This window comes from Dermochelys coriacea, chromosome 15, assembly GCF_009764565.3.
Source record: "Dermochelys coriacea isolate rDerCor1 chromosome 15, rDerCor1.pri.v4, whole genome shotgun sequence".
In the NCBI taxonomy this organism is placed as follows: Eukaryota; Metazoa; Chordata; order Testudines; family Dermochelyidae; genus Dermochelys; species Dermochelys coriacea.
This window is the reverse complement of record NC_050082.1, coordinates 3887137-3909900: the sequence shown is the minus strand read 5'-3', so window position 1 is coordinate 3909900 and position 22764 is coordinate 3887137. Positions and strand designations below refer to the sequence as shown.

The following is a 22764-nucleotide window of genomic DNA, read 5'->3' as shown; positions in this document are numbered from 1 at the left end:
CCAAGAAAGGGAGAGAAGCGTCATACCTGGGACATAGAACCTGCTCCAGAGCTCTTTGAAATCCATGGAATGATTTCTACTGATTTCAATGGGCTTTGATCAGGCCCACACTATATAAAGCTGGTCTGGATAATATGCCAGTGAATTTACAGTAGGGAGCAATTTTGCACTGACGGAATGAACTGGATGCACCAACAGGTCTTTTCTGTCTCCATTGCCTGCGTCGGTAGCTCCCAGTAGCTGAGACCTCTGCCCTTTATCTCTGCCTTACTCATTCAGGCAAGGACTAGGCAGGGACACATGCATCCTGGAGATGAATGCATGGCTGCACCGATGGTGTCAACAGGAGGGAATTGGTTTCCTCAACCACGGGATGCTGTTCTGGGAAAGTCTGCTGGGAAGAGCTGGAGTCCACCACTCCAAGAAGATGACCATCTTTGTACATTGAGCCTAGGTTGAGTCAAAGGGGGCAAGTGAAAAAAGCCCACAGGTAGTAGTTCAATGTTGGAGAGGACATGGAAAATTACAAAAGGGTCATAGGAGCAACAAGTGCAAAAAAAATGAGTGGGGCAATCTGTACACAAACAGAAGGAGTATGGGAAATAACTAACGTGAAGATTAGCCCATGAGCTAAATTATGACTTAATTGGCATCAGAGACCTGGTGAGATAAGTCTTATGACTAGAATATTGGTATAGAGGGGTATAGCTCATTCAGGAAGGACAGGTAGGGTGAAAAGGGAGGAGGTGTTGCGTTATACATCAAGAATACGCACAAATGTTTGAGGTCTAGAAGGAGGTGAGAAGCAGACTAGTTGAGAGTCTCTGGGTAAAGATAAAAGAGGTAAAATGTAGCAGTGATGTCATGACAAGGGTGTACTATAGACCATCAAAGCAGGAAGGAGGTGGTGGATGAGGCATTTCTAGACCAAATAACCGAAATATCCATAACTGGACCTGATAGTTAAAATCTCCCATGACTATCTAGACATCTGTTGGAAAAAGTAACACAGCAAAACACAAAATTTCCAAGAAGTTCTTGGAACGCATTGTGGACAACTTTTTATTCCAGGAAGAGGAGGAAGTAACCAGGGGACAGCCATTTTAGACCTGATTCTGATCAACAGGGAGGAATCAGTAGCAAATCTGAAGGTCATCAGCAGCAAATCTGAAGGTCATCAGCAATTTTGGTGAAAGCAATCATTAAATAGATTTCATGACTCAAAAGAAAGGAAGGAGTGAGAGCAGCAGAATAAGGACAATGGATTCAGAAAAGCAGACTAACAAATTCAGAGAACTGGTAGGAGAAGAAAATTTAAGGGGAAAAAGGAGCTGGCAGTTTCTCAAGGAGACAATAGTAAAGACAATTGCAAATTATCCCAATGGAAAGAAGAGTCCAATGGCTCTATCAGGAACTCTTTAATGACCTGAAAAATCAAAAAAGAATTGTACAAAAAAAAGAAAATGTGAACAAATTGCTAAGGAGGAGCACAAAAGAATAGCACAAGCCTGTAGGAACAAAATCAAAAGGGCTAAGGCACAGTCATTTACACCTAGCAACAGACAAAAAACAAGAAGAGGTTCTTTAAATACACTACAAGAAAGAGAAAGGTGAAGGAAAGTGTACGTCCTCTACTTAGTAGGGAAGGAGTGGTAACAACTGATGACATCAAGAAGGCTGAGGTATTTAATGACTAGTTTGCTTCAGTCTTCAATAAAAAGGTTAGTGGTGACTGTACATGCCACACAATAAATATTAAAAAGGGCGAAGGAGTTCAAGCCAAAATAGGGAAAGATCAGGTTAAAGAATATTTAGATAAATTAGATGGATTCAAGTCAGTAGGGCCTGATGAAATTCATCCAAGAGTATTTAAAAACTAGATGAAGAAATCTCAGCTAGCAAACTCATTAACAATTATCATTGAGAATTCCTGGAGGACAGGTGAGGTCCCAGAAGACTGGAGAAGGACAAACATAGTACCTATTTTAAGAGGCAGAACAAAGAGGACCTGGGGAATTATAGGCCAGAACTACAATACCTGAAAAGATACTGGAACAAATTATTTAAAAATCAGTTTGTAAGAACTTGGTGGATAATAGGATTATAACAGGAGTGGGCAAACTACAGTCCGGGGCCACATCTGGCCCTCCAACTGGTTTAAACTAGCCCTCAAGCTCCTACTAGGGAGAGGGGTCTGGGGCTTGCCCTGCTCCCACGCTCCAGCCGGGGAGTGGGGTCAATGGCCATTCCGCATGCATGTGCTGAGGCTCCTGGAAGCAGCAGTCCCCCCCTCCTGCTCCTACATTTAGGGGTAGCCAGGGGGTGCCGCACACAGCCTCCACCCCAAGCACCACCCCCACAGCTCCCACTGGCTGAGAACTGTGGCTAATGGGAGCTGCAGGGGTGGGGCAGTGCGCAGAGCCGCCTGGGTGCACCTCCGCATAGGAGCCGGAGGGGGGACATGCCGCTGCTTCTAGGAGCTGCTTCAGGTAAGCACCACCCGGAGCCTGCACCGCTGACCTCATCCTGTGCCCCAACTCCCTGCCCCAGCGCAGAGCCTACTGGGGGGGCCTTATAGGGACAGGCTGGGGCAGGGGGGTAAAGGTGCAGGAAGGAGGGGGAGGGTTCCAGCTGGAGGTGCAGAGGGCCTCCTAGGGACAGATGCACCCACCACATTGGGAAACATAATGCAGCTTAGTGATCTTTCTAACCCTTTGAGCCTCCTGCGTTCACCAGGCCCCTTCTCCCCACTCCTATGCCACACAAGTCAGGCATCCCAGCTATCAGCACTTTTTGGTCCAGTAGCCACTTTCAACTCACATGTCCCTTTGGAGATCATGAGGCAAACCGTGGCAGGTGCTGTGCAATGAGGGGGCAAGGGCTCTCTCCTTAAAATGTCTCTCTGGGGATGTGGGAAGAATTTGTAGGAGGGAGACACAGATTTGCTTTGGTTAATTATGAATCCACTCAAACATTGCACTGAAACGCTCAGCTTTACCATTGCTGGATCCACATGCAGTGTGGGAAAGAGGAGCAGAGGAAGGCAGGGAGTGAAAGTCCAGGTGAGGTGAAAATGGAGCAGCAAAAATAGATCAGACCAGAGGAATAGAATGGGAGAGAGAACGGTCCTCAGGCTGGTCAAATAATGTTCCCCAGGACGTGCTTTCACATCACTTTCCCTCATCGATTTTCTAATAAGTCATTTGCAAATACATGTATTCTGCCAGCTCTGCAGACAGCCTGATAACACTCACCAAAAAACTCTTCTCAATCTTTCCCATCAAGTGTGGAGTATGTTGTCTGAGAATCGTTTTTTTCCCCACATTCGACCAGCTCTAGGTTCTCACAAGCTGCTTCAGAAACAGGCTATTTTTTAAAAAAGGTAAGTGTGGCGGAGCCACTGCTGGGCCCTACTTGTTTCTGCTCCTACTGTGCCCACAAACCAGTCAGAGACCTCTGCATTGGTGCAATCACCAGTGCTCTTTATTTACAGTATACTTTCCCACCACCTTCTAGGTACAAACAGCTTCAGTATCACAGACCCCCGGTCTGCTAGCTCCTGCAGCCAGCAGAGACAAGCTCTCTGGTTTCTCCCCCTTGGCTTCCTTCCTGCCAGCCTTTATGTAGCCCCGGCTAACAAGGCCAGCAGCTGTTTCCCCCATTTGCCACTAAGGCCTGGGCTTACTCAGTCAGCTCCAATTCACCTTTCTTGATTGGGAGTGGTGTGACAGCAGCCTGGCTCAGAGTTCCTTAGCCAGCATCCTGTCACAGTAAGTATCACACCTTCCACCAGCTCTTTCCCCACATTGCCAAAAAGCAATTATCCCTGAGTGGACTAGAACTCTGCATCACCCAACAAGCCCCTGGGTATCTCCCGTGGAAACGAATGGCCAAGCTCTCACTGGCTCCATGATGAGACCCTCAGTTTGTCTTAGCTGTTCTTGTTATATCTTCAGTGAGGAATAAGTTAGAGCCATATTCACTATAGAAAAGACATGCAAGTTCAGGCCAAAGGAAGATTCAGGTGTTTAAAGCCAGAAGGGACAGTTGTAATCATGTAGATTGATCTCCTGGACTCTAAATCTGAGTTTCTCTATTAAGGAAACTCTATAGGTGTGCATAGCCTGCAGTTTACAGCACTGGGCTGGAAAATGAGATAGACTTTGCTCTGATTAAGGCAGTGTTTTTCATCCCAGATTCAAACATTTTAAGGCCAGCAGGGACCATTATGATCATCTAGTTTGACCTCCTGCCTAACACAGGCCAGAGAACTTCCCTGAATTAATTCCTGCTTCAAGTCCAATAGATTAGGTAGAACTAAAGCATCTTGAGAAAAAGACCCAATCTTTTTTAAAATTGCCAGGGATGGATAGTCTACCACAACCCCTTGATAAGTTGTTCCAATGGTTAATTATGCTCACAGTTAAAAATTTGTGCTGCATTTCTAGTCTGAATTTATCTAACTTCAACTTCCAACTGCTGGATCTTATTTTACCAGTGTCTGCTAGTTTGAAGAGCCCTCTATTATCAAATTTCTGTTTGTCTTGTAGGTTCTTATAGACTGATCAAATCACCCCTTAACCTTCTCTTTGAAGAATCAAATAGATTAAGCTCCTTGAGTCTGTCACTATAAGGCAGGTTTTCCAATCCTTTAATCATTCTAATGGCCTTTCTCTGAACCTTCTCCAATTTATCAATGTCCTTCATGAAATATGGGCGCCAAAACGATACATAGTATTCCAACAGAGGTCACACCAATGCCAAATGCAGAGGTAACAGAACCCATCTACTCCTACACAAGACTTCGCTTGCCCTTTTGGCCACAGTGTCACACTAGGAACTCATGCTAATTATCTACCAGGTCCCCCAAGTCTTCTTCAGCATCGCTGCTTCCCATGATAGAATCTCTAGGCGGCACTTACCTCAAGCAGCTCCCGGAAGCAGTGGCATGTCCCCCCTCCAACTCCTACATGGAGGTGCAGTCAGGCAGCTCGATGCACTGCCCCATATGCAGGCATTTCCCCTGCAGCTTCCATTGGCCATGGTTCCCGGCCAATGGGAGCTGCGAAGGCGGTGCTTGGGGTGGGGACAGTGTGCAGAGCCTGCTGGCTGCCCTACGCATAGAAGCCGGAGGGGGAACATGCTGCTGCTTCCGGGAGCTGTGTGGAGCCACAGCATGTGCAGAGCAGGACAAGCCCCTGACTGGAGCACCAGAGCAGGGCAAGCCCTGTTCTCTGCTCCCTGGCGGGAACTTGAGAGCCAGATTAAAATGTCTGAAGAGCCGGATGAGGCCCCTGGCCATAGATTTCCCACCTCTGCTCTATATCAATGAAGCTTTCTTGGGGCACCCAGAACTCAGACTTTAAGGCAAGAAGGAATGAGCATGATTATCTAGTCTGACCTGCACATCGCAGGCCACAGAACCTCACCCACCCACTCCTGTAATAGGCCCGTAACCTCTGGCTGAGGGTAGGTCTATGCTGCAGGGCTCAGTTGACCGAAGTTACGCAACAACAGCTACATGAATAACATAGCTGGAGTCAACGTACCTTAGGCTGACCTTTTGCTGTGTCTACACAGTGCTGGATCGATGGGAGAAACTCACATCGACTTACCTTATGCTTCTCGTTCCAATGGAGTACTGGAGTCGACAGGAGAGTGATCAGTCGTCGATTTAGCAGGGCTTCACTAGACCCGCTAAATTGGCCCCCAGTGGATTGATTGCCATGCGTCAGTCCCCCAGTAAGTGGAGACAAGCCCTGATTTATGGAAGTCCTCAAATCAGGATTTAAAACTTCAAGTTACATCGAATCCACCATTTACTTCAGTTCAAACCTGCAAGTGACCCCTACCCCATGCTGCAGAGGAAAGCAAAAACCACTAGGATCTGCCAATCTGACTCAGGGGAAAATTCCTTCCTGACCCCAAATATGGTGAGCAGTTAGACCCTGCGCATTTGTATGAGACCCACTAGCCAGACATCTGGGAGACAATTCTCTGTAGTAAGTCAAAGCTCTCCCCATCTAGTATCTCACCTCCAGCTGTTGAAAATATGTGCTAATAGCAGCCATGGATGGGCCATATACCATTGTAGGCAACCTCATCATGCCATCCCCTCCATAAGCTTATCAAGCTCAGTCTTAAAACAAGTTAGATTTTCTGTCACTTCCCATGGAAGGCTGTTCCAGAACTTCACTCCTCTGATGGTTAGAAACCACCATCTAATTTCAAGCCAAAACTCTTTGATGGCCAATTTCTATCTATTTGTTCTTGTGCCAACATTGGCCCTTAACTTAAATAATATCTCTCCCTCCCTGGTGTTTATCCCTCCAATGTATTTACAGAGAGGAATCATATCTCCCCTCATCCTCGTTTAGTTAGGCTAAACAAGCCAAGCTCCTTGACTCTCCTCTCATAGGATAGGTTCTCCATTCCTCTGATCATCCTAGTAGCCCTTCCCTGTACCTGTTCTAATTAGCATTCATCTTTCTTAAACCCTGTAGTTGCTTTAGCAAAAGAGGGATTTTTTTTTGTGCTAAGCTATGTGATGGCTCCCTACCACCCCAGTCTGTTAGCCAGCCAGCCAGCCAAATTCCTTAGCACTCTGTCAGCCCTTACCTGAAAGGCAAAGTAACACACAGTACACAGTTCCTGAACCCCCTGGCAGAGCATTCCTCTGCAATATCTACTGGACACTCACAGAAATTACCTGTCTCCAAAGAGTCAGGATACACACTAGCCTGTTGGCTCAGCTGAGGATGCATACCTCACTTTAATGGAACATCACTGGGATGAGCTTAGAATAAAGCAAAAGTATGTTTATGTAAAAAGAACAGATTGAAGTGATACTAAGCAGAGAGGATAAAAACAGAAAATGGTTACAAATAAAACTGAAGTATAATCAAGCTCTTTAGTCACTACACTTAACTCCAGAAGCTGCAATCCTTGCCTAAGGCTGTTTTCTGTCCTACATCAACTGGCTGGGGATCCACCATTCATGGATGCAACGATCGCTGAGCTCTTTGCTCCCTCCATGACGGATAACCAGAATGTCTTTTGTTTCTCTTTGTATGCCCCACATGTCTTGTCGCCAGAATCAGGATGTCACCAGACTCCAGCCTCTTCCCATGCTGATTGCTTCCTGTTTACCTCCAGTGCAAATGAACTGCCCATTGTTTCTGGTGTCACCATGCTCAATTTACATTAGAGACAGGGAGATATCCTCCCTCTTGTCTGGAGGAAAACAAGTTTCTCCCTATGGTTACAGCAATGGTCCATAACCTTTTAAGGGTCATGCTCCCCCTTACCTCTGTCTGTTCTCCCCTTACCCCCCCCCAAAGCCGGGCCACAACTTGGAGGCAGGGCAGGAGACATGGACAGAGGTAAGGGGGCCAAGGCTGGGGCTACAGACGGGCATGGGTCTTGGGCCAGGAGTGGAGTCAGGGACAGAGCCACAGCCGGGGCCAAGGCTGGGTGCAAGGGTGGGAGCAGAGCAGCAGCTGGGCTGTGGTGGGGGCCCATCAGCTGGGCCCATGGCCAGGTGCAATTCTGCTCCAGGCCCTGGCCCCACCCCTAGCCTCAGCCATGGCGAGGACGGGGGCAGGGCCGGGAGCGGAGCTGCGCCAAGCCTTGGGCTGGGGCCAGGTGTGGGGCCGGGAGTTGGGGACGCAGCTGGGGGTAGGAAGGAAGCGGGGCTGGGTGGCACTCCCCGTCAGGGCTGGCCCAGCCCTGCCACACCAGCCCCTCAACTTTTCTCCATCCTCCCCTAGTTAAGGCTGTTAGCGAACCAGTTTTTAATCCATGCCATGGGTGCCATGTTGATTTTGTATCAGTCTAGTTTCTTAATCAAAACGTCATGCGGTACCAAGTCAAATGCCCTATAGAAGTATATTACATTAAAGGTATTACCTTTATCAAACTTGTAATCTCATCAAAAATGATATCAAATTAGTTTGACAAGATGAAGTTTCCGTAAACCCATATTGATTGGCATTAATTACATTACCCTCCTTTAATTCTTTATTAACCAAGTCCCATATCAGACACTCCATTATCTTGCCCAGGATCGATGTCAGACTGACAAGCCTATAATTACTTGGGTCATCACTGTCACACTGTCTGGGGTGGTTCATGACTGTGACTGCCAACCTCATGGCAGACTGTCAAGAAGCAGGGTGGAGAACTCAAACTGGTTGTATGCTCTATAATTAGATTTCATTAAGCCAGTGACAAGTGTGAGCTACAAGGTAACAGCCTTACCATGAAGTCCCAGACAGTCCCCATGGGCGTTCCAGTCTCTCTTGCCACCCAGGCAAGCTGGACGTATTGATAGATGGTTGCTTGTAGCGATACGAGACTCACCCAGCGGCACCTCCTGCCGGTCGTCCAGGGAATTAGCTCGCCAGCTTCCAGAGCGCCCTCTGTCGGCTGGTGTCTTGCCTGTCGCTGGCTCCCCATGTCCCTCTTGGACCCCGGTGCCCCTTTCCCTTGGGTCCTGCACCCTGGCAGTACCTCCACAGTCTCTGGGTCTCCCCTCCCCAGGGAACCTCCAACCAGCCTCAGTATATGGTTACTGGCAGTCACCATCTAGCCCCCGTTCACTGGGGCAGACTGCAGCGTACAAGCCACTCATCACAGGCCAGGGAGGTTTGGACCTGCTGCTTCCGCCTACCCTTGGGCTGCCCTGTTGCGACCCTGTCTTAGGCTGTCTGCCATGCCTGCAGCCTGGGGCTTTTCCAGCCTAGAGCCTCCCAGCTCCTCTGGCCTTCCCCAGCCCTACTTCACCTCAGGCACCCCAGCTGTGCCTACTTCCCCATTCAGCCTGGGAACTACTTGACCCCAGCCAGAGCCTTCTTCTGGGCTCTTCTAAGCCCCTCCGTGCAGGAGCGGGTGACCACCCCGCTATATTGCTATACACCAAAGAGCACAAAATATTCAGATTGCTTCCAGTCCCAAGAAACCAGTTGCTTATCCTGGGTCAATATGTACCTTAGGTCTCACCAAAGAAAATGCTTGTAGACAATCCTATAGTAAACCATCTAAGGATTTATTAACCAGGCAAACAAATACACAAATAAGTTGCAGTCTATGGTTTCAAAAGTTGACAGAGTTGTAGCAATCCATCAGCTCTGAATGTCTTTTAGGGCTCTCTGCTTCTATTTCGTAGCTCTGGCCGTGTGAGAGTCCAAACAGCAAAAGAAACAAAGTTTTCTTGTCAGCTATTTTTATTTCCTTCTTCCAGAATTCAAGCTGATGGGACGAGCCCTTTTGCACTTGCCCCTTCATAGCCATGAAGAGCCCACCCCATCACACACCCTCCCACTCAAAACTGCAACCCAGGGTGGGCAGGTATTCTTCTACTCTAAATCACCTACCCTACACCTGCTGGAGCTGGCCTCTCAGTTCACCCTTTTCCTGTCTGAGGCCCCTGACCATGAGCTGCAGCCTGTCCTGTTCCTCCAGAGCCCCTCAGAGTTCCTCCCACTGGAACTCCAGGTCCTCTGCAGCCCCCTTCCAGGCCAGCACCACAGTTGACAGCTTCTCTGTCAGCTGGTCGACCTGCTCCACCAAGTCCTCCAGCACCCAAGCTCCCAGAGTCCGAGTCCCCATTGGTGTGTGGCTTATCTCGGTGTTAGCCCTGCATTAATTACTTTCCTCCCTGGGGGTCTTTTGTCCCCCCAACTTTCACCTCCCATGGGTCTCCACCATTCTTATGGGCTCCTTACAGGCCCTGGGCTCTTCCTTTCCCTCTTGTCTCAGACCCTGGTCCTTTCCCTGACTCTCTGTCTTTGGCCTGTGGGGCAATGCCTCGTTATAGGGCCCTTCTCCCAACCCTGAAAGCAGGTCCTCCTCCGACCGAGTCGCTTACTGGGTGGGGTTCTCTGGGCCCTCGCCTTAGTCCTGGCCACCTCGTACGGCTCTTTCCTTCCCTCCAAACAGGTGCAACCCCTCTCCAGGTGCCCCTGCTCCCATAGCCATAGCACTTTCAGGGGCAACCTCTGGCCTCCTGGTCCCAAAGCACCTTTCCCATCCCTGGCCCTTACTACGCCTCTTACTTCTCTCCTGCAGGACTCTGTCCAACTGCTGCTGTTCACCAACCACCCACACCAGACAGCCTTGGAAAAACACTTCAGCTTTCCACAGTCTCTGCTGGTTCTCTAATATCTGTCTCAACATGGCAGGGACCCACCCCGGCTGCTTCTCAGCTCCCCGCTGTGGGAGCAGCAATTCCAGCATCCCCCTTAGTAGGGTACAACTTCCCACAGCAAAGAAAGTTTATGCTGTGGCATTTCCACTTTTGCCTTCCCTTAGGGGCTTGGTCTCTGTTATGGCCCTTTGGGGCAGGGTTCGGGCACTTTACAGTCCCTTCCTGCCCTCACCTTGGGGTTCTTGTCAGGCCCAGTCTGGAACAGACCTCTTTTATCAGAGGTGACTGTCCTGCCCGGATTCTCCACCAAGTGTGACAGGTTGCTGTACTCACAGCCGGACAGCGCCACCTTCTGGCAGTTCTGGAGAGTAGCTTGGTCAGATAGACACCCCTTCTGATCGTTATGCCCCATTAGTTTCTCCTTTGCAGCCCCTCTTGCTCCAGGAGCCCCAGCATCCTCTTTGTGACTCAGCCCTGGCCAGGTCCCTAGTGGGATTTCCCCTTCCAAGAGGTGAGTATCAGAATTCCTGCTCTCCAGCAGTTTCAGACAGTCTTTCGCTTCACTGACTCACAGTGCCACTCCCACAGGGGCTGGCAGGGAACCTGGGCCCACCCCCTACTCCAGGTTCTGGCTCAGGAACCCTCTAAACAGCATCCAAGTCTGTTCCCTGCACTTTGCTGTCTTTCCCTGAGCTGCTTCCATACCTCCTGGCCCTCCCCACTCCTCTGGGTTTGCCAGTCTCCTCACTCTCTTCTCCCAGGGAGTAACTGCAGACTATATGTCTCTGCAACCTCCAAAACACTCTTCCCTCTTCTCCAGAAGTGACTGCAGCTTTCCCCAGTAGGACCCTTTGCTTCCAATTTCCAGTCTTTTTGTAGAAGACGCTGCCTGTTCCTCATAGGTGAGCTTCTCTCTAATTAGCTGTCTCGAGCCTAAAGCTCCCCCCACTCCCATTTACAGTCTAATCAGCTCATTGGGTCCACCTGGCCTAATTTAGTTCTTGCAGGGCTAATGTGGGGAGCACACTCTATCACAGGACAATTAACGAAGTCTTTGTATTGTGATGGCCCATGATGGCCCATTTTAGTTTTGATAGTCTTCTTGATAAGCAGGAGATGATTCCTCGTGACAGGTTCACATTTTTAGAGCAAACATTTCTTACAGTTATAAAGCAAAACTTAAATGTTACCTTACAGTACGTGATAAAGATATTACCAGTGAGATTAATGCATGCAGAAACTTGCAAGCATTTCATACAGTCTAAACACTAAACACATTGTTAGAAGTCCAATACCCATCTCAACCATCCTAACACACAGGTGTAACAGACTGGTTTCCAGCCATTAATTTTTCAGTGCTCAGCTGAAGCCTAAAGCCTTGGAAAGAGCTGACACCTGGTTTGCCAGCATCACAGTCTTGTTTACCCTTTTAAATATTGGCACAACATTAGCTTTCTTCCAGTCTTCTGGAATTTCCCCAGTGTTCTGAGACTTACTGAAAATCAACATTATTGTTTCAGAGCTCTCCTTAGCTCTCTTTTAGAACTCTTGGATGCAAATTATCAGGACTTGCTGGTTTAAAAATGTCTAACTTTAGTAGCTGTTGTTCAACATCTGCCTCAGTACAGCTGCACCGTTGTAGCACTTTAGTGAAGATGTTCCTACACCAACTGCAGAGTTCCTGAGAAGCGGTAGCTCTGTCAACAAAAGAAGTGCTCCTGTCAACACAGCACTATCCACATGGGTGGGGGGTAGGTCAGTATAACTATGTCACCCAGAGCTGTGGATTTCACCCTGAGCCATGTCGTTATACCGATATAGGTCTGTAGTGTGGACCTGGCCTCAGTTACTGTTGGAATGGAAAGTATTTAATCATCATCAGATCATGGAGATCAGCTGCTTTTTTTCCACATACAGAACAGAAATATTCATTGAACTTTTTTGCATTATTATTGATAATTCTACCATTCCCATCTAGGAATGGACCAATACCATTGTTAGGGTTCATTTTGTTCCTGACACTTAAAAACCACTTTCTTTTCAAATTGCAGGACTGAGACCCTGCAAAGCCTATTATTAAAATCCAAGTGAGAACCATCTCCTTTAACCTCAACTGCAGATTGATCTCTTACTGCACAGATACAACGATACAGAATTGCAATGAGGTGCTCTTCCCCTATGGCTCATGTGTCATTCCCTTGTTCTCCTCCACACCTCCGCTCACCTCTCAACTACAGCTATGAACCCATAAAGACCAATGTTTCCTTGATGGCTGTATATCACTCCCCTGCCAAACACTCTGACACAAAGTTCTGAAACAGTGAAAGCTAACGTGTCCCCCGATGGCTGTACCTCACTCCCCAACCATGCATACACACAGTGGTGCAAAGCCATGAAGACCTATGCCTGTCATATATCACTCTCCTGTCACACTCATACACCCCGAGCTATGAAACGATCAAGGCTTTTCCCAAAGGCCCCATCACTCCCTTCCATCAACACACAAAATAGTTGAAGAGCATTAAAACATCACCTCCACATCTTTCTGGAGCCTGCACATCCATCCCCCACCACACAACACAACACCCCTCCCCACAGCTCCCAGAAACAAGTAAGACCCTATTCTTCCCCATCCATCACCTATTCTCCATTATACACACATGGCTTCATGGGTCTGTGAGGACCTTCCACTGCTTTGCAGCTCTTCTCCCCAATCATACTCAGTAATGTGATGCCACAGAAACCAAATCTCCCTGGTTTAACTCTCCGTGGTATTTATCTTCCTCTCATCACTGTATTATCTGAACTTGTCACAGTCTTTAGTATATTTATCACCACAACTCCTATGTGAGGTAGGGCAGGCCTTTTATCCCCATTACACAGATGGGGTCTAAGTAGAACCTAGCCATCAGGATATCTCAAAGCACTTTGCAAAGCAAGACAATGTCATTATCCTCATTTTATAGATGGGTAAACTGAGGCATGGAGTGGTGAAGTGAATTGCCCAAGGTCACCCAGCCAGCCAGCCAGAAGCTAAGTCTCCTGAGTCCTAGCCCAATGCTCTAGCCACCAGGCCACAACAAGTCTATGGTAGAGCAGGAATTGACCGCAGATCTCCCAAATCCCAGGCTCATGTCCTAACCACTCTTCCTTCCTCCCTGATGAGTGTGTAACACACATGTCCAGCTACAGTGCCTGGCCAAGTTTCTTCATCTAGCTGAGGAATCCCACAGGAACTCCCCTGGGGCAGTGTGTCATACGTGTCTTCTTCAAAGACACTCCTACCTCTAGCTCCGGTTTGTTCCAAGAGGTTAAATACAGGAGTAAGGGGGTGAAATGATACAAAGAAATTAAACTGACTATTAGGAAAATCTGATGGGCCCCTCAGGGCTATGGTAGGACCCGCACCACTACAGTCATTGAAATCTGCACAGGACAAAGCGCTGAGAGCACACTGCAGGGGTCCTGCCTTGCATCCCAGGGGCCAAACAGGACTTTCAGCTCTGATTTTGATTTCTCTTTTCCAAGTATTTGCTTTTTACTCTAAACAAATCCCTTTCTTGTGGATAGGGTTAGTCACAGAGCCAGGACCTGCTTGGCACAGGAATTTCTGCCAGAGTGAATATACAGAGGCTGCCAGCCACTCTACTGAGGGCTACTCCTTTCACAGGCAGGGGCTCCTTTCCTGAGCTGCACAGCCCCCTTGTTTCTGGTCTGCGGAGAAGTAGCAGTACGTGCCAATTAAGAGAACGTCTCATTGTGCCGCCGAGCCTCTCGTTAGCAATGAGATCCCCGCTGAGTCACTGCAGCATTCTCTCAGGCGTGGATCCCATGCAGGAGGCAAGACACGTTGTGTGAGTCATGGCCCCATCATCCCCACTCAGAACAGCATGTGAGGCCAGGGGCCCATTAGCTCCTCAGCAGCTCCTCAGCAACGAACAAACACGTTTTTAGCAAAATGCTTTTAGCAAGTGCCATAAAGCAGAGGCGTGCGCATGTGACGAGAGACCACGGAGGAGTGTAATTCTTGCGTGTCAGGCTTTGTCCGAAGAGGCAGATTTCCAGTTTACAAGCGCAGTGTTGCACAAGGTGGCTGCGGGCCAGGGGGAAAAGAGGCCGTCATACCTCACAACCCTGGACTCTGAAATGAGGGACAATGAGGGACATCCATTTTTTTACTCTTTTTTATGAAATAGATACGCACAAGCATGCAAATAGCCTGGACCTTACTACCATGAAACTAAACCATGATTCTGTGTACCGAATGCCTACTTCAGATGCTGCAGTGAAAATTATGCAAACTCTTGTTACTTTAGAGACTGGTACTTTACTGTAGCTATTTACCTTCAACCATGAAAGTCACAGGTTTGGCCAGAGCGAAACATTGAAGCAATTCGTGGTTTAAAAAAAAAATGCAATAAAATAATAAATAAATAATAATGTTAGGATTAACCCAGACAGTTGGGATTAAGCTCTGCTGTGAAGTGAGGTGACCAGATCTGGGGTGGTGCTCTACCCCCAGCTTCAGGGAAGAGCACTGGCAGAAGACTCCCTGCCCTGGCAGAGTGGATCTGCCTGTGCACCACATCCTTGCAGCTGGGGGTGGTCTTCCCAAAGCAGCGCTGGAAATGTGTCTCCTGCAGAAGCCCAGCCAGCTCAGCTCCAGCATGGGCAGCTACATGTTCCACTGCTCAGGGATGTAGGTGACTAAAGACTGGCCTACACTACGGTGTAAGTCAATATATCTTACGTCACTCAGGGGTGTGAAAAAGACACCCCACTGGGCGACGTAAGTTACATCAACTTAAGCACTGTCCACACCACACTATGTTGACGGGAGACGCTCTCTGGCCAATATAGCTTCCGCCTACCGCGAAGGTGGAGTAATTATGCCAATGGGATAGAGCTCTCCTGTCAGCACAGTGCATCTTCACCAGACGTGCTACAACGGCACAGCTGCACCTGAACCAATATCGTGCAGTGGTGTCGACTTGCCCTAAGAAGCAGTCCAGTGAGTCGCTGAGTGATTGCTTGGCCATCCTTTCCTTGGCTCCAGGCAGCAGCACAGCTGTGAGGGGCCTTCTCCCAGCACAGGAAGCCCGGAAAGTGCCCCTTATTCCACTTGCTTGCAGGGTGGTTGCAAGCATGAGATGTGATGCCACAATGCACTGAGACATGCAGCTCATAACCAGGAAAACTTGCCGAGCAGAGAATCATGACATTGCAATGGCGATGTGGGGCCACAGGGCAACTTTACAAATCAGGACAGATGCGGGATGTCCCCGAAAGTTTTGTGTTTCAAGGGGGAAATTTTCTCTTTTGGCAAAACAATCATTTTCTCTTCCTGCGAACACTGATAGACAACCACAAAAATCAATTATTTATTGTTATTGTGATGATGATGAATGTGTATCACCATGACAGTGAGCCACTTAGTCATAAATATTAACCAACCAGAAATTACAGTTCCTTGTAATTAGTTCTCAATGAACCACTGGAATTAGAAAGCAGAACTGGGTGTTAACCAACATTCTAAACATTCCCTCTGGGCAGTGCCCACAACTTTATTGGGTTCATTTCCTGTGACCATCCAACCAACCCCAATTTCTGCTAAAGGAGGCTGAAATTAACCCTTTGTGCTGGGGATCCACGTAGGTACCACTTAGGGCTTGTCTACACTGAAGCTGCACCATTTAAACCCATATAGTTATGGAGGCACAACGCCCTCCACTAGTGTGGACATAGTTATAGCGGTGTAAAGGGAAGGGGAATATGCAATATCAGAATAAAGCATCTTTATACTGCTAGAACTGCATCCACGGTAGGTATTGTACTGGTGTAACTGTTTCAGCAGGAAATCATACCCTTAAACAACACAGTGAAATTGGTGTGTGGTGTGAACGCAATTGTGGGAATGCTACTTCTGGTGCATGCACACACATGTGCAAGGTACAACTCGCTCTCAATGCACACTTCAGTAACGTGAGCTTCACTCTCGCTTTCAGAGGGAAATTCTCTCCCCCCCAGTACAAAGGGCCAGCACACGGAGTCGCCAATTCCCACCAATGCACTGAAGTCAACGATTTCAGCCTCTGCAGGAGCCAGTCTGCCATTGACCCCAGAAGCTCCAGCCTACATGCAACTTTTGGACTACCCAGAGAAAAACCCTCTCTGACTGGTTGCCGCTCACTTCCCTGCCTCCTGGGGAAGAACAGCCAATCAGAGTAGCTGCAGGAGGCAGGCAGAGCTCTCTTCTCTCTCTTCCAGATCTGTGGGACTAGAACTGGGTCTGCAAAGCCTGGGATGGCTGACAGTCCCACACTGCCAGGAGAAGAAAGAGCCCTGCAGCCCTGCCCCAACTCCTCCTCCCCTCCTGGCCTGTAACACAAGGCCTGGGAAAGAGGAGAGGGGAGCCCCTTGGTGCTGCCCTGGCAGGGTGTAAAGAGCCCCCAAAGCTTCAGGAGGAGCAGAGGTAGCTGAGGGGCAAGGGGCAGATGTGGGGTAGGGGGGCAGAGTTACCGTGGGGCTGGTGGACAGAGTTGATGTGGAGGATAGGGGGGCCCAAAGCTAATTGATGTCAGAGTACAGTGGCCATGGTCACATTTCCCACCAGCGCTGGCTGTCACATGCACATGTGGGCAGGGCAAGGAGAGGCCAAAAATCAGAAGGCAGCTAAAAAAACTTTATTTCATCTTTCAAAGAATAATCCCGTGGGTTTTTTGGGTCTGATTCATTATTTTTTTAACGTTGAGGTTCAGCAATACCCACGACCTAGGTCCCACTTCAGGACCATTTATCCCCTATGGAATCTGATATTAATGGGTGGCAAAACAACCAACGCTAAGCATTCAAAATTCATGAATCAGACCTCCAAAATTCATGAGATTGGCTTAAAAATCCCTTGGGGTTATTTTTATTTTTGTTCTGGTTTATGAGCCTTTAAGGTTACGCCAAGGTCATGTTTTCCAGATTTTCTATGCAACCACCAGTGCTAGAAACTTGCTATTTGTTTTTAAATGACAGCTGAGAGTCTCGTAATATAATTACAGGAATCCAGGAGTTGGGGCTTTAAGAACACCACCAAATATTGCAAGACTCATGATAAAATTGTCCAAGTTGGCAACACATGGGTGAGGAGGAAATTAAGGTAAAGTACTTCAGAACCCCTCACACTGGATCAGGTTACCTGTCAGCCCATCTCCAGGTCCCAGGGATGTCACAGCCAATTGATAATGGCCGTGATGTTTCATTTTGTGCAAAATGCAACTGAGCCACTGTTACTAAATTTTGTTCACTGGGGCTTCTGTACATTCAGCCTGAGGTTAGCCACATGCCATGCTCTGCAGGAAACCACAAGCTAGTCAGTATACGTGGAGCTATGCGCAGAGGCTGGTGACTGGGAGCTGTCTTGGTTAGCTTCACTCCTGTGACTGAGTTCTATGGGGTAGGGGCGGGGAAGGATCTGCTGATTAATTTGTCGGCCCTTGCTCTGAAATAGCCGAAAGGATTAAAAGCCGTTGTCATGCAGAGCAGACCTCAGGTACCACTGAGCCATGCCATTAAACTAATTGTTACACGTCGGGGGGAGATTGTCCCATCAGAACAAGCAGGAGTGGGGGAGAGCCCCAAGAACTGCTGGGAACAGAAGTCGGAGCGATTGGGAGACAATAACAGGGACCCCAATGAAAATGGAGGCAAAACTCTGAGCCGGCTCTCCAGCCTCCCATAATGCCTGGGGGCTGCTGCTGCTGCCTGACCTTACGGAGCCTGCTGGGCCTAGTCTCAGGTAGAGCACTCTGCTTAGCGCACTCTAGCACCTCCTGCACACCGCAGCCATAACCCCACAATGTCGCGTGACCTTGTCATCCTCCACCTGGCGCTGGCCAGGGGGGCCGTCCACCTTACCAGGAGGAGGAACCTGGCTGGGGAGGTGCTATGTGACTGTGGGGCCTGTTTCTGCTCCTCCGTTTGGTCATTTATTCAGACAGAGTTCCTCAGAGTTGGCTGGCTCCCTGGACACCTTAGAGGAGCAGTGGGCACTGTCCAGGGTTCTCTGCTCGGTGTCCCTCTCTGGCTCCCTACTTTTGACCCTGAGACCCTCACTCAGATCCCTGTTCTATCATTTGCTGTCCTCCAAACTCTTTGGATGCCTGGGTCCCATGGTTCCTCCCCTAAAGGCTGGGGTGGGGTCTTTAGATGTGGGTAGTCGCAATCTCTGGCCATTCAATAGGTGCAGGGCTCCCTGCTGGCCTGCTCTAGCAGTGATGCTAGTTGCTCCAGGCCCTTGTGTTCTTTGGGTGGGGTGAGGAGGACACTCAATGGAGGAGAGCGTGAGAGAGGATGTGGGGAGAGGTGTGACTGCAGGGTTTTGAGGGAAGATGGAGAGATCAGGGGAATTCGGCCCTCTTAAGAATAACCTAGCTGAGATTGCCCAAAAGCCAACCCCGGCAAAAGCTATTCAGCAAGGGGAAGGCGGGTTGAAAAGCAACACCATCTCTAAGCAGAGAGGGAGAAGAGAGGAGGGAAGATCAAGAGAACAAACAGCAAGTAGGACTTGAAAAGGGCCACATAAATATCAATGGATAAATGAATCTAATGGGTCTCAAATTAAAAAGAAGTGGTAAAATGGAGAGAAATTATTCCTGGCTATAAATCTTTATAGAGTATTACTGTGGAAACAAAGTGCAAGGCCATAAATAAGAGAAATTCACTGAGAAAGTGAGCCTGGCTTTTATACATGTATCTGTCTGTTCAGGATAGGTTTTAATACCATGCTCCTCACCATTGTACCTGAACAGAAACTCGGCACAGGTGTAATGGGTGTGTGATACACAGAAGCACTGGAAAGAATCTGGTCTTGTTTTATTGGCTCCAGTAACATGGCCGTGGTTAATACCCCGTCACATGGCAGGGGGCAGTTTTCACCAGCTCCAGGGGCTGTTGTTACAGCTCCCGCACCACCTCTCTGCCATGCCTCCCCCATGCCTTCTATTTCTCTTTTGCAAATCAAATGCAAATACAATATCATAACAGCCCACATCAGTACCCATAAACTAACACAGCCAGTTAACAAACGGAGGTCGGAGGGTTGGACACATCACGGCAATGGCTGCCTCTGACCTTGGCTGGCTTTTGAAGCCACCAGCCACTTTTCATTCCCCAAACAGCTCCTTATGAAGAGGCCTGTCTAGCTGCTGGGTTGGATCTGCTCCCTGGAGGCTGGGTTTGCTGCGCCTGGTGCTTGCCATTGTCAGCAACTGGGTGTGTATGTGTGTCAGTTCTCTGGGGATGTGGCACTGTCAGCAGCAGTCTGGATATCCTCAAGGAACAAAGAGCCCGAGTCCACCTTGCCTGTGTTTAGATGTCTTTTGCTCGTCCCATAGGCCTGGCACTAGGGTGGCTGTGCTACATGGTGTTGGCAAGGATGGTACAGCTGCTGCCTTAATGGGCATATTCTGTTGGATCTAACATTCTCCTTCACTGGTGATGTGGGGAACTACCTGGCACTCCTGCCATTGCGTTTCTTCTGCTCTAGTTCTTGTGATACTTTCTGCCAAAACAAGAATATCCTGGTCAAACTCCAGCTTGGGTTATTGCACCAGGCTTCCCTTCACTTCCCTCAAGGTTTCAGTTGGATACAGTATTCTTCTGCACTTCTTATCCTCACGGTAGTGTTGTGCACTTTAAAAGCTGCTACTCTCCACCCAAGACGTGACTGTATTTCAGTGATGAAATGATTCCCACATGTACCTAGGGACTACTTAACATCTGGGAGTGTCACAAATATAAAGGGAAGGGTAACCCACCTTTCTGTAGGTTTCAGAGTAGCAGCCGTGTGAGTCTGTATTCGCAAAAAGAAAAGGAGTACTTGTGGCACCTTAGAGACTAACAAATTTATTAGAGCATAAGCTTTCATGAGCTACAGCTCACTTCATCGGATGCATTTCTGTATACAGTGCTATAAAATCCCACCTGTAAAGGGTTAAGAAGCTAAGATAACCTCGCTGGCACTTGACCCAAAATGACCAATGAGGGGACAAGATACTTTCAAAGCTGGAGGGCGGGGGGGGCGAACAAAGGGTTCTGTCTGTCTGTGGGATGCTTTTGCTGGGAACAGATCAGAAATGCAGCCTTCCAACTCCTGTTAAGTTAGTAGGTAATCTAGCTAGAAAATGTGTTAGATTTTCTTTTGTTTAATGGCTGGTAAAATAAGCGGTGCTGGAGGCAGGAGGGAGAACCGGTTCTAAAAGGGCTTCTAAATTTAACCAACCAAAGGTGGCACCTTAGGCGCCGACTCCCTGGGTGCTCCGGGGCTAGAGTATCCAAGGGGAAAATTTGGTGGATGCAGAGCACCCACCAGCAGCTCCCCGCCCCGCCCCAGCTCACCTCTGCTCCACCTCCGCCTCTGTCTCCTCCCCTGAACGTGCCGCCCCGCCCTGCTTCTCTGCCCTGCCCCCCACCCCGGCTTGCCGCGAATCAGCTGTTCGCACGGGAAGCCGGAACGGGCTGAGAAGCAGGTGGCGGCTTCACGCTCAGGCCCAGGGAGGCGGAGGTGAGCGGGGGGGGCGCGAGGAGGCTGCCACACCGCAGCAGGTAACCCGGGGGAGATGGCGCAGGGGAACCGCTCCCCACCCCAGCTCATCTCCGCCTCCCTCCGTCTGAGTGGGAAGCCGCCACCTGCTTCTCAGCCCTCCCCGGCTTCCCACGTGAACAGCTGACTCGCGAGAAACCTGGGGGAGGGGGCGGAGAAGCAGAGCGGGGCGGTGCATTCAGGGGCGAGGCAGAGCAGAGGTGAGCTGCGGCCTAGGGCTGGGTGCGGGGCTGCCGGTGGGTGCTCTGCACCCACCAAATTTTCCCTGTGGGTGCTCCAGCCCCGGAGCACCCAGGGAGTCAGCACCTAAGGCACCACTTTTGATGTGATCAGTGGGGGAGCAGCCACTCCCTCTGTTCCCCCACAGCTATGCTCCCCCACCCCTAGGAGCCAGAGGGACCTGCCGGTTGCTTCCTGGGAGCTGCCCCAGGTAAGCATCACCGGGACTCCCCACCTCGCCCCCCAGCAGGTGCCTCTGGCTCTTAGGGGTGGGGTGGGCACCCACTACAGTGGACCACGAGACCCTCCTGCCCGGTTCTGGGGGCAGTCAGGGGACAGGGGTGGATGGGGCAGAGGTCCAGGGGGGGAGCAACGACCCCCTGATGGGGTGAGGAGGGAACCAGTTGTTAAGATTTTGGCAGCTCATGACTGGCTGGAGGGAATGTATATTCCTGTTTTTGTGTCTTTTTGTAACTTAAGGTTTTGCCTAGAGGGATTCTCTATGTTTTGAATCTGATTACCCTGTAAGGTATTTACCATCCTGATTTTACAGAGGTGATTATTTTACCTTTTCTTTCATTAAAATTCTACTTTTAAGAACCTGATTGATTTTTCATTGTTCTTAAGATCCAAGGGTTTGGGTCTGTGTTCACCTGTACCAATTGGTGAGGATTATTATCAAGCTTTCCCCTGGAAAGGGGGTGTAGGGCTTGGGGGGATATTTTGATGGAAGACGTTTCCAAGTGATCTCTTTCCCTGTTCTTTGCTTAAAATAGGGAAACAGTTATTTGTTTGGTGGTGGCAGCATACTGTTCAAGGACAAGGAAAAGTTTGTACCTTGGGGAAGTTTTTAACCTAAGCTGGTAAGAATAAACTTAGGGGGGCTTTCATGCAGATCCCCACATCTGTACCCTAGAGGAACCTTGACATGGTGGAGACGGTGGGATCATTTTGAACCAGAAGCACAGCAGGATTTTAAAAGGTTTTGTAAAAGGCGATTGCAGCTGTAGATTCTGTCTCTCTGCCTGGGGGACAGAGCAGCAGGCATAACAAAAGGATTTTTCTGTAGGCTGAGAACAGCTATCAGAGACAAAGGGTATCAAGTTACAGCACAGCAAAATTTTACAAGCCGGGGTTGTTTTTGTTTTCTTTCTAACTCTTGGGTGTAAAGTTAGTTAAAAACAGAGAGGTTAGGATGACAGAATGCAATGTTCAACAGAAGCTGGAATTAGGCAGATGTGAGGCTGAGGAAAGTCAAAAGGCACATGAAAGACTGGTAGAACTCAGACAGATGGAGATGGATGCACAAGCAGCCAAAGAAAAAGAAATGGAGGCTTCACACCAAAGAGCTATGGAGGAGAAGGAAAAAGAAATGGAGGAGAGGGGGAAAGAGAGGAAGCATGCACTGGAGATAGAGAAGGCAAAAGCCTCACACAGACAGACAAACCCTTTGTTCCCCCACCCCACCCCTCTAGATTTGAAAGTATCTTGTCCCCTCATTGGCCATTTTGGGTGAGGTGCCAGCAGGGTCACCTTAGCTTCTTAACCCTTTACAGGTGAAAGGGTTTTGCCTCTGACCAGGAGGGATTTTATAGCACTGTATACAGAAAGGTGGTTACCCTTCCCTTTATATTTATGACAGGGAGTAACAGGGATTATGGGAGTAGTCCCTTTCACTTCATTTGGACAACTCCTGGGAGTAGAATTACTCCCTCGGGTGTGTGCTGGATCAGGCCCCAAGCATGTAATAATTAGGGCTGGGTGAAAATGTTCCCTCAGAACTGAGTTTTGACAGAAAATTGGGTTT

At 48.9% G+C, this 22764-nt stretch overlaps 1 long non-coding RNA gene across 1 annotated transcript; it reads right to left on the bottom strand.

The window, feature by feature from the left end:
* Nucleotides 1–289: 289 nt before the first annotated feature.
* On the bottom strand, nucleotides 290–12768 carry LOC122456809. The gene is made up of 3 exons (XR_006275888.1): nucleotides 12757–12768; nucleotides 8108–8118; nucleotides 290–417 (listed from the first exon to the last, which is right to left on the bottom strand). It is a non-coding gene; the product is annotated as an uncharacterized LOC122456809 (long non-coding RNA).
* Nucleotides 12769–22764: the final 9996 nt, after the last annotated feature.